Source organism: Barbus barbus (assembly GCF_936440315.1).
Source record: "Barbus barbus genome assembly, chromosome: 36".
In the NCBI taxonomy this organism is placed as follows: domain Eukaryota; kingdom Metazoa; phylum Chordata; class Actinopteri; order Cypriniformes; family Cyprinidae; genus Barbus; species Barbus barbus.
The window spans coordinates 19,754,287-19,767,000 of NC_136714.1; positions in this window are offsets into that span (position 1 = coordinate 19,754,287).

The following is a 12,714-nucleotide window of genomic DNA, read 5'->3' on the forward strand; positions in this document are numbered from 1 at the left end:
CATATCTAGCGCGTTTTATCTGTATATTTATTTTCTTACCTTTATTCAGTCATGCTTTACTCTTGCAAGACAGCAACCAAACTGACAGTCCACCATTCAACTAACTGAACATACTAGGGATAATCAGGTGACAGAGCAGTAGGCTACAGAAACACTCCCCTGAGCTGTGACGTTTCATCTGCTAATACTTTTCCTTCATCTATCTATCTATCTATCTATCTATCTATCTATCTATCTATCTATCTATCTTAGATCGACAACATAAGAGAAACAATGTAATATTGTACACTCATTTACAATTATTACATTTATGTAATTATGTAGCTACATAGCTTAAGTTACAAGAAACATACATAAAAAAGCTGCCATACATTTTTTTTACAATTATAACATTTCATGTTTAATATTTAGTGACACCTAACAATACCTCGATTTGATCTCTAAAAGTAACATAAGAGAAAATGCGACCAGCTGTGGGTCGTTACAGTTACATAATTTATGTAATTACAATTTTTATTTCAAGAATACTATGATTGGCCTATGATCTGGTTAGAGTAACAGATGTTAATCATACTTGAGCCTCAAAGCATGATTTTCAACTCTTTTTAACTTGCCGTAATAGTAGAAGTGGTTATTTTCATCTTCAGCATTAACTTGATCCATATTTTGTTGGGTAATTTGTTTAGAACTCTGATATTTACTAAGAGTTGATGATTGCAGTGCGTTCTGCAATATGAAAGTTTTATCTTGCTTATGTTTCATAGTTGAAGGCTCTTGTGGTTTTGATGTAGTAATTTGTGTGACGTAATTTTTATTCATTTTCATCTTCTCCTGGCATTTCTTCATCCCAGAGGTGGTACGATGAATTAGTCCAAAGCGACCATCTTCATCTGTAGGCTGTGATCCTTCTGTTTCTTTGCTTGGTGGTGTTTTATCTTCTGGTGTCAGTCTCTCATTTTCTTTTGTACATTCTCTTTCAGGAAGTTCTGTTGTAATTTCTATCTCATGTTTAGTAACTATGTTCTTTAGTTCATGTCTTCCTAAAGGGTTGGATGTAACTAATTCATTAGTATCTGTTGCAAGATGTTCTGAACTTAAACCATTGTCTTTCTTCATGCGTGGTATCTGTTCTCTCCACATGTGTTTTATCTTCTGGTGTTTTCAACTCAATTTCTGTTGTACATTCAGTTTCAAGAGTCTCTGTTGTCATTAATGTCTCTTGTCTGGTTGAAATGAAATCTTCTGCATATTCTGTGGACATGGTTGGTGTTGCTGGTTCATTTGTACCTTTTGACTCAGTATTTTCTGAAATGAAATCAGCAGGCTCTGACTGTTTTTCTTCATATGTTTTAGCTGTTGTCTTCACAGGTGTTTCATCTTCTGGTGTTTGTAGCTCTATTTTTGTTGTACATTCAGTTTCAAGAGTCTCTGTTGTCATTAATGTCTCTTCTCTGTTCATTGTAAAATCTTCTGCAGATTTTGTGGATGTGGTTGGTGTAAGTGTTTCATTTGTGACTTTTGTCTCAATATTGTTTAAAATGAAATCAACAGGTTCTGACAGTCTTTCTGCAATTTTCTGTTTTATATCAGATACTCTGTTTCTTTTTTCTGATGTTGCTTTTGCCATCATTTATCTAATTCCACTGAAGCTTGTCTGCTGTTTTTGACCAAATTTTGTGGTTTCCTGAATTGCTTCCACTGTTGGCCTGGTTTTTTTGCCCCCTGAAGATATTTTCTTCTCACTTCCTTCATTTTATGCTGATGGTCTTTCCAGTTCTGTTGTACAGTCTGTTTCAGTCAGCACTGTTGTAATTCCCATCTGTTGTTTTGTAAATGAAACAGTATTTGCATATTTTCTGGAGGTGGCTGGATTTTCTAATTTACTTGTATGTTCTGTACTCAACAGAAGCTCTTTAGTGCTTTCTGTCTCGAAGCTCTTTGTTACGCTTGATTCTTTTGTTTTATCTTCTGCATTATGTGGTTTTAAAACCGTTTGACTAAATGACATGGTTGAAGTCATCTTGTCATTACCTGCTTTTGATTCGACATCTGTTATGACAGTCATTGCCCTTTCCATATGCTTCTTCTTTGCCTAAACGTTCTCAGTGGAACTTGGTTTCTTTGTATTGAGTCATTTGCAGATGAGGCGTTTGTTTGTATCTTATCTGTCGCTAACGTCTTAGTCTCTGCTGTAACTATGCTGTCCTTTGCTGTCCGTTGGAAAACTCCCATTCCTTATAACACCAGTATTTTTTTTCCATGTAGACGACAGCATCATTACTAGAATTGGATGCAAATTTCATAGCGCTTTCCGCTAAGTCATTTATTTCGATTTCTACTCCTTGGTGCGGTTTTGAATATCTTGTAACCTGGTGTATAGGACAGATGGTTGAACCTTTTTGATTTATAAATATTCTCAACCGTGTGGCAGATGGGAAAATATTCCTTAGCATCTTAGCTAAATCTGACACCTGTTTCCATAAACTTCTTTCAGCGGTGTCATCAATAGCATTCCCTGGAAATCCATCTGTGAATTGACCAGAATGATGGTCAATAGTGCAGTAAGAAGGTTTTGTTTGCTTGTCCAGTTTTGTCACTGTTTTTCTTTTAACATGAAATACACCAATTATAAGACATGTTTTTGAAGTGATGCCTTGTTTAGATGAATGCATCTTCCTTCTTAGCAAGCTCCTAATAAGCTGTCAAGAAAATACAGTGAGAGTTTGGGTCTTTTTTTCAATGGTATTAGTGCAGCACTATATATATATAAAAAAAAAACTTCCATAAACACAAAACAAATACTGATTTCAATCTCTTGTTAATAGATGGTGTGTAATTACTGGGATTTTATGTTTTTTTTCTGTACTGTCAATGTGATCTCAATTTAATTCTCATTATGTTTAAAATAATGTAATATAGCATGTACTATAATCAGTAATTCAGCTAAATGTTGAATCTTTCCTAATGACTGTTTTCTTGCAGACAGCAAAAAATAAAAAATAAAGCAAAATAACAATAAATCTTTCAAAATGTATCCAAAATTGAAAATATTTAATCTTCTCGTTGCATCAATTAAATATTATACTAAATTACTATTTTAAATCTTGTAAAGTATCATAGCTTACCTTTGGTGGTATTAATGCAGTCTGTATTTTCTCTTTATGATATCCTCTATAAAGCCAAGTGCATGGCGTATGATTGATCCTGCGCACTTCTGCAATATATACACACTTTACTATAAAGCATCTGCACATGTAGCCATGTTTTCTAAGAACAGACTGAAGTAGAGCCAAGTCCTGGAACAGTATTTCTTGACATGGAGTACTATCTGGAGTCCTTAATATTTTCTACCGTAAGGTGAGACAACCACCATAACCTCATCACGTCATAGGCTCCAGCAACATTTCTTTTGCTGCTTCAGGACGTTTGACAGGAATGTCACACTGTGCCCTTATCTTTGTTTTATCTGAGTCTCTGGGTTTTACTATATACATATGATAAGACATAAGACATTCACCTCGATGCAGCTGGTGGCTATAATGTTACCCATATCAACACATACATCAGAATTTCAGTTCCAGCTTATTTTAAATTGTAAATTTATTGTAGATCATGCAAACTAAGCATAGAATTAGAACCCGATGAGACACACACCCATAATTAATTCTAATTAACTAAAAGGAGTGTCATTATCAATATAACGTCTGTATAATGCTGTATAAGTTATGCAACCCATTTTCATTTTTTAATTAAAACTATGTGTGATTGAAGAAGGAATGATTTAAAGAGAACAAGAAAACAATCTTACGCAACTTTATTGTGTTTTAAGGATGTTTAAATATATTTATTTACAAGACAATAAACACTGATTTATAGCATTGACTTATAAACAAGGTTTTTTTATGTACCAAAATGGCTTTCTTATATACAAGCGATTGGTCAAATAAATAATATACTGTAAATAAATACAGAATTGAACAGAGAAAGTTTAGTTTCAGAATTTCATCTGAAATCAAGTTTCTTTTGGTAAAACTGTCCTTTACATTTTTTGTAATATGTGATATATATGTGATGTATTTTTATCCATTGTCATGTTCTTTGATGTTTCATGTCAAAGTGGTTCATTGTACGTTTTATTTTGCCGTTAAAGTAGTAAAAATGATCATTTTCCTCGGCACTGAGTTCACTGTTGTGTGGCTTTTGTGTAGTATATTTACTGTGATTAACGATTTCATTTAGTTGAAGAGGGCTCTGTTTTTGGAGTTCTAATTTGGCATTATGTGGTTTGTTGCTAGCAGAGAAATACGAGCGCGTTGAAGAAGTGGTGTAGTTTTCCTTGTTTAATATCATCCTCTCAAGGCATCTCTTCAAACCGGTGCTAGTACGGTGAATGAGCACAGAGCACAGGCCTGCAATCATATCTGAAGTTACTGGGGGTTTGCTGCTTGTTGTGACTTTGGAAAAGTCACGCTCTGTTCCTTTGACTTGCATTGTTGTTGTCGTCGTTACACATGGCATTGTGGTGTCTAGGTAGTCCTCCATCTTTTCCCCTATGGAAAAGCTGTCTGGAATTTCATCTAAGCCATTCAGGTTTAAAGGTCCTTTGATTTGATGATTGAAGAAGGTTTGCATGGGGTTGGCCAAAAAGATTTTAGAAAGAATTCCAACAAGTTGCTTCACCGTCAGCCATTTCCACTTACATTTCTCCTGACTGTTTTGAACAAGAGCTCCTTCAAAACTAAGCCCCTTCGCATTTGTGTGGTGATACGTGATGCAACGAATGTAGCCTGTGTTGTGCCAGTTTCCGTCTTGGTGAATGTATTTCGCATTGAGATGAAACACACCACTTAAAATATGTGTTGTTATTGTGGACGGTCTTGAGGTCACTTGAGGAGGAAGTGAATGCAACTTTCCTCTGAGCAGATTTTCAACAACCTGTCAGGAACAAAAAGAGCAATGGCAAAAATAATAAGTGTGAATTAAAAAAACGAAATCTAGAGTGTATTAATTATGAAATTAATAATTCATTCATTATTAAATATTCAGTAAGCAAGGATATCGAAGGTTTCTTTTTGATCACTTGATCCTGCTTTGAATTTTACTTTAAATATGCAAATTGGATTTTTTTTATGTCAACTTCATGCTTTAATCTGTCAAATGACAGATAATTAAATAGATTATAGAGAACCATTTTTTACGAAATAATTATATGCTTAAAAGCATTGTTCAACCAAATCTCACTCACGTGGAACACAAATAGAGTTGTAAAGTCATGAAGGTGAATAATGTATTTTAATCGTATGTTCACAGATATTCATAACTCCAGAAAGGTGTAGTCAGAAAAGACTTTATGCTATTTTTTATTATTCAAGAGACATGATCAAAGGATAAAACGCAAGATCTTACCGATGGTGATATATACCAAGTTGTGATATTCTTCAAGAGATCATGCACTGACAAATCAGGGACTCCCATATGTCTTATTTTATATGCCCAAAAAACTGGCACATGTTTTAAAGTTGGAAAAATAGCGATGTAAATACATTTATCTTCATTACATCTACAACAGAAGTCCACAGAAGCTTTTTTAAGAAGCAGTTGAAGGTTGGTCCATCCCTTGTAAAAGTGTCCTTCACAACGGTTCCACTTTTTGTTGTGGTGATCTGGCGGAAATATCCCAGCCCACACATACAAGCACATCGAGGCGAAGCTGAGGTGCCATTGTAGCTTCATCGTGGCTCTTTTTCAACAGCTGTGTGGAGGCAGTTGAGCTTATGCGACAAGCTCTTATCTTTGTTTGCTTTCTTCATGCACACATGACTCGCTGTGTTCTGCCATAGGAAAGTAGTCATCTTAAAACTCATTAATGACCAAAGCTTAACAATTCAAAGTGTTTTTTGTTTTGTTTTTTGTAATAAAAAAAGGTTGTCTGAAAGTGCCTACAATGGCCATGTGAGCATCACAACTGAACCATGGAGCAATGGAAGAAGGTTGCTTTACCTGGTCCGATGAATCATGTGTTTTTTTAGATCAGGTAGATGGGCAGGTGCGTAGGTGGTGTTTCTTGGGACAGGGATGGCAGCAGGATGCACTATGGGTAGAAGGCAGGCCAGTGGAGGCAGTACTATGTTCTGGGCAATGTTCTGCTGGGAAATATTAGATCCATTACAAAAAGTTTGGGGTGTTGCCTTGGCCCCCAAATTCCCTAGAATGCAACTTGGAGGACTTACAGTGTCTTCTGCAGTGGTTTTAAAGGGGTCATCAGATGCAAAATTCACTTTTCAAGTTGTTTGAACATAAATGTGTGTTGGTAGTATGTGTAAACATCCATCCTATAATGACAAAAATCTGTACAGGCCCCCACCCCACAATAGTTGATTGACAAGACCTTAGACCCACCCTGAGTGAGCTGAGAGCTGTCCGCCTCCGGTGCAGGGGAAGACAAGATGTCTCCGACTGAGCGATTGAGGTGTTTTTTTGTTGGATGTAATTATTAATAAAGCAGTCATAATTTACTCCCGACATCTGAGCGCCTGAAGACGCAGAGGATTAACGTTAATTTTGCTTTGAAGTGAATGCACCGATCCCCAATCTGCCTAAATGTGTCTATGTTCATGCGAAACATTTGTGATCCAGCTTCATCTACAGAAGAAGTGAGTATAACGTTTTTTTATGAATCTTTGCAAATCGCCTTTCCTAATAATGTGCTAGTTAGCCAGTTTTGTGGCTAAAGTAAGCAGTACTGCTCGTCACTCCACGGAAGAAAGGGGCGGGGTCAGCAGAGTCATGAACATTTAAAGGGACATGGACTAAAAAACGGCTTGATTTTGACAGGGTAAAGAAGGTGTTTTTTACACTACCCTTGAGAAATTTTAACCAAAGTATGTTATAGACTTTTCATTAAGACCCTAAAGAATCATATAAATTTGTGGAAAATGGGCATCCGATGACCCCTTTTAAGGTCATGAATTTAGGAATAAAAATTTCCATGATCTAATGACATACACAAGGTCATTGTGCTATAAAAACATTATGTAGGTAACTCAAAACTTTCTCATTAGTCTAAAAAACAGCTTATATTGAAGCCAGTCTGGCAAAATGCAAATGCTTTCTCGCAAAGTCAAAAACCACCTCAAAATTGACATTTTTCCAAAATTTGGCATTTCCATAATTCGTTTCTGATGCGATACTGCAAAATGCATAAATACAGGGTGATGGCAACATAGCTACTGCCTGTTTAGCCCAGCCGACCGATTCACACATGTAGGTAAATGACGAGAGAGGTAAACGTAGGTCTACACAGAAACCAAAGATTGCTCCGAAGACAACAAGAAGACACTGTACAATGCCAAGTTATGGAAAAACACAGTCTTTGCATTTACTTCCTTCTGATCCCAACATTAGGAAAGAGTGGATGAACTTTTATTTTTAATGAAGTGCCAGATCGCCGTCAGCAAGAACTTGTTTCTGCGTTCACTTCATTTTACCACTGATTCATTTACAAATAAGGCACAATTCGACACAGGATTTTCAGAAAGACTGAAACTAAAAGACGATGCTGTGCCAGCTATTGGCGAGTGTGAGTAACTGTTTTTATTCCATGGTCACTATTTCTTTGTCTGTTATTACAGATCGTTTGATATGTACTGAGTATTTATGCATTTTTAAACACAGCAGCATCCATCTATGAAAAACTGCAAAACTGTTATCCATTCATACTAGTGTGCATCTACTGTACTTCCGAGTCTACAATCTGCCACACCTATTTAAATAGAGCTTTCAGATGAAAAGGGTCAAAATAGGACAGAAAATAGCCTATTACCTCTAAATTATGGTGTAAATATTATAAGTGGACCTCAGAGTGGACCTTGATAACATTATAAGTGGACCTCAGAGAACAGTAGAAAATAATAAAAAGGCCGTTAACAACATCTTTAATGTTGTGGCTGATCAGTGTATATGAATGACCTTTATTCCAGGTTTAATTTGGAATGTAGCATTTGCTAGATTGCAACAAATCACTATTGACAGCATCAATGGCTTGCGTAGATTACCACAAAAGATAATGTAAAAAAGAGAAATTATTACTCTACAGCAGTGCTCCGTCTCTAGTAGAGCACAGTACTAATAATGATAAGGTCATAGGTTAGATTCTGACAGAATGCATTGATGGATAAAATGCATACATTGAACTGTAGGTCACTTAGGATAAAGGTAAAAAATGTGCTGTGAGTCTAGCGGCATTGTTATGTCTTTTTTCTTTCAGAAATGAAAGTTCCTTCCAAGAATGTGACAGTATAAAGTGTGCATTGGCATTTGCATGTGATTATGAATGTGTGCAGACGTTCTGTATTCAAAGTCTCCCTGGGCTCTGATGCACTTGATATCTGACCTGAAACCAGCACAGAAAGCGCACCTGAAACTCTGCACCCGCGGAGGTAGGAATTATGTTATTCTGCTATATTTGGCACACATGTGTATAGACCAAATAAATGTATAGTATTTTAGTGTTCTTCACACTTGTGCTGATAGAACCATGCAAATATTTAAAGTGTTAGTGACCCTGAGCAGAAAAAAAATTCAATTAAAATTTGATTCAGAGCCACAGCTTTTAATAATGACTATACGAACACCATGTTTGATCAGAGAGGTATTGTTGTCTTTCAGTTTGTGACCAAAGACGACGACAGCACAAAAGAAAGAACGCCCTTTCGTTTTAGAGGTACCCTTTGCTTTGCAATCAAAGTTAAATATCACTTATAAGAAGATCAGAGAGGAAAGTGGGTAGTGTGAGGACAAATAACAAAGAGAACCCGATAGAAATAATCAAAGCATACACTTGGGTTAGCCAGGAGGATGTCAAAGAATGGAAGCCAATCTATCTCACAGATGGAGGTCAGCCCTTCATCAGCTGTGGTCACAGATGGGGTCCATCCTATGACATACTTGTTTTCGCTCCTTACAGTTATGGTTGTGTAACATGAAGTCCAAAGCCACTGCTGAGTCAGCGTTGACTTTTAGGTCTTATATAATGGTTATTATATCATGTTTTTAGAACCTTAACTTCTAAATCTACACTCACCTAAAGGATTATTAGGAACACCTGTTCAATTTCTCATTAATGCAATTATCTAATCAACCAATCACATGGCAGTTGCGTCAATGCATTTAGGGGTGTGGTCCTGGTCAAGACAATGGCCGTTTCTCAATACAAAGTTCGCAGAGTCTGGACTTCTGTCCTTTCGAGTTTGGACTTGCCAAGTTCGACTCAGAAGAACGAACTCTCGAGGACGGGAGGACGAACTGAATTCTGGGTTATGGCCCGTATCAAGTCCGCACAAGTCACCTCTCGATGCATCCTCGGTAAAAGGGGCGGATCAAGAACACATCCGGGGATTTGAACTGGACTTGGCTAGATGTGAACTTTGAATTGGAACAGTACTTCGGCAGCGACTGATGACGTTTCACAAGTCCACAAGAACACAAGTACAGACAAGTACGCATATTGAGAAACGGCCAATGTCCTGAACTCCAAACTGAATGTCAGAATGGGAAAGAAAGGTGATTTAAGCAATTTTGAGCGTGGCATGGTTGTTGGTGCCAGACGGGCCGGTCTGAGTATTTCACAATCTGCTCAGTTACTGGGATTTTCACGCACAACCATTTCTAGGGTTTACAAAGAATGGTGTGAAAAGGGAAAAACATCCAGTATGCGGCAGTCCTGTGGGCGAAAATGCCTTGTTGATGCTAGAGGTCAGAGGAGAATGGGCCGACTGATTCAAGCTGATAGAAGAGCAACTTTGACTGAAATAACCACTCGTTACAACCGAGGTATGCAGCAAAGCATTTGTGAAGCCACAACACGCACAACCTTGAGGCAGATGGGCTACAACAGCAGAAGACCCCACCGGGTACCACTCATCTCCACTACAAATAGGAAAAAGAGGCTACAATTTGCACGACCTCACCAAAATTGGACGGTTGAAGACTGGAAAAATGTTGCCTGGTCTGATGAGTCTCGATTTCTGTTGAGACATTCAGATGGTAGAGTCAGAATTTGGCGTAAACAGAATGAGAACATGGATCCATCATGACTTGTTACCACTGTGCAGGCTGGTGGTGGTGGTGTAATGGTGTGGGGGATGTTTTCTTGGCACACTTTAGGCCCTTTAGTGCCAATTGGGCATCGTTTAAATGCCGCGGCCTACCTGAGCATTGCTTCTGACCATGTCCATCCCTTTATGACCACCATGTACCCATCCTCTGATGGCTACTTCCAGCAGGATAATGCACCATGTCACAAAGCTCGAATCATTTAAAATTGGTTTCTTGAACATGACAATGAGTTCACTGTACTAAAATGGCCCCCACAGTCACCAGATCTCAACCCAATAGAGCATCTTTGGGATGTGGTGGAACGGGAGCTTCGTGCCCTGGATGTGCATCCCACAAATCTCCATCAACTGCAAGATGCTATCCTATCAATATGGGCCAACATTTCTAAAGAATGCTTTCAGCACCTTGTTGAATCAATGCCACGTAGAATTAAGGCAGTTCTGAAGGCGAAAGGGGGTCAAACACAGTATTAGTATGGTGTTCCTAATAATCCTTTAGGTGAGTGTATCTAACCATATTGTACAATTAATTCATTCAGTTTTTCTATCTATTGTTCTATCTAGCTTCATTTTATCTACATAGCTGTTGCTCTATCTGTTGTTGTTTTTGTTGTTTTCTTTGTTGGGTCTTCAGGTTTAAAGCTTTTTTCAGTACAGAATGCTTTATCAAGTTAACATTCAAAGTTGTCTTAACAGACTTTTCTATTTAAAAATGACAGTATTTTTTTAATTTTAATTCGTTTTGTTCTACTTCCTTACATTTAAATTTGAACCGCAATCCTGTATACCACCTCAATTCAAATCCAGGAATTGAATTGAAATTTAAAAGGCATTCTCAGTTCAGTTTTAAAACCCTGGTTACTTACGCTGTACAACTGATGCTGTTATATTTGATGTTTGCAATACACATTTTGTATTTTATATCATTAGGAAAATTGCAGACAATGGGCAATGACAACGCTAAAATGAATGTGATAAACAGGAGCAGCAGGAATGTGCGAGCCTTTATAAGCCAAGAGAAGCTGGACGTTGAAGCCTTCATTACAAAATACAATGGGCAAAGCATGGACACCCTGCTGCCACATTCTGCAATAAAGAAGTTCTGCTTTCGACCCGATGTCCCAAGCTACCGTATTCTAATTTCTGAAAACGGTGAGCTTCCTTGGGAAAAGAACCAGTATATTTCACTGTTCATTGAAGATGAGGACGATAAGGAAATCTGTATAAAGCACGTCTGTCTCTGCATGCCTTTACCTTATGTAGCTTCAATTTTAATATATGATATATGATGAGTTAGACACACTCTCTGTTTGTTTGCTTCACTATATGACAGTCATCCTCTTTTGTTGGATTTCACCATTAAGTTTAATATCTCTTCGGTAAATACATCCATAGCAGTTGCTTTTCAGATCGAGTCAATAAATATAGCTGAACAATGTAGATCTTTGTGCATCTTGTATTTTTAAAAGCAGCAAGAACATTACATGACCGTGAAAATACACCGCGTGACTTCTGGCAGACTAACAATTTCTCTAATTCAAAAAGAGAGAAAATGGCATTCGCTCACGTGGGTTGATTTCATGCAAATGTAAGTAAGTGACTGGCAGATGAAGGCCACCCAGTACTTTTACAGACACTGTACTTTTATTATGACCTGTAAATTACAGTCATCTCCATCTTAAATTCTTTAGGTCAATTCCTGGATAATGCCAGCCATTTAGTTCATGTCTCCTGTCCAGTGTGGAGAAACGTGCCATTTAGATAAAGGTTGAGTAAGATAGTCAACTCTTACTAGCATTTTAAAAGACGTATCATGTTGTATTTGCATTGTATCTGCTCTCACGACAGCTTATGTGAAAGAACATCAAGCGTAACATCATAAAAATTCTGAAGAAATGCTTCATCATCACAGAGTTTGTGGTGCTCTAATGTCTGTATGACACAGCAAAAAAGAAAAATTTGAAATGTATTCTGTATTTAGAACTTCAGTGGTATTTGCCATTTATTATTTATAATGGTTTGGTACCTAAAGCAGTGGCCAAAGGAACAGCAGTATTCAAGTCAGAGAAATTACTGTAATATTTTAAGTTTTTAATAATTTGTTTTTTTTTCGTAAATATCAAAATCCTTGTGGGTGCAAAAAAGCCTATGCTATGCGTATAAGCCAGAAATCCAGAAATTGGATAATTTTGTATAAAACAGTTTATAGAACTTGTAGACACCATTATTATTATGTAGACACTTAAGCACAACGACATGTCTTTTAAACTTTCAAGGAGAATGAGTTAACAGCATGACCATGACTTGCATAACATCTCTCAAAAATCTGGGGTTGGACTTAAAAGAAAGTCAAAGAGAGAAACAGAGGAGATATTATGCACATTGAATGACTTGAACATAAATAGAAAGGTAAGAAGTTTGTAATTAAAGAATTGAAATAATAAGCTTTTGCCATTACACTATTAGACTATTAGCTTTATTAGACATCCCAGGTATTGGCTGAAGAATTGAAAGCTACTGAAGATGAAAGCCTTAAATATAAAGAACTAGTTAAAAAAGATACATTTTATCCAGTCATTTTCTTTGTGTCTTGTTTTAG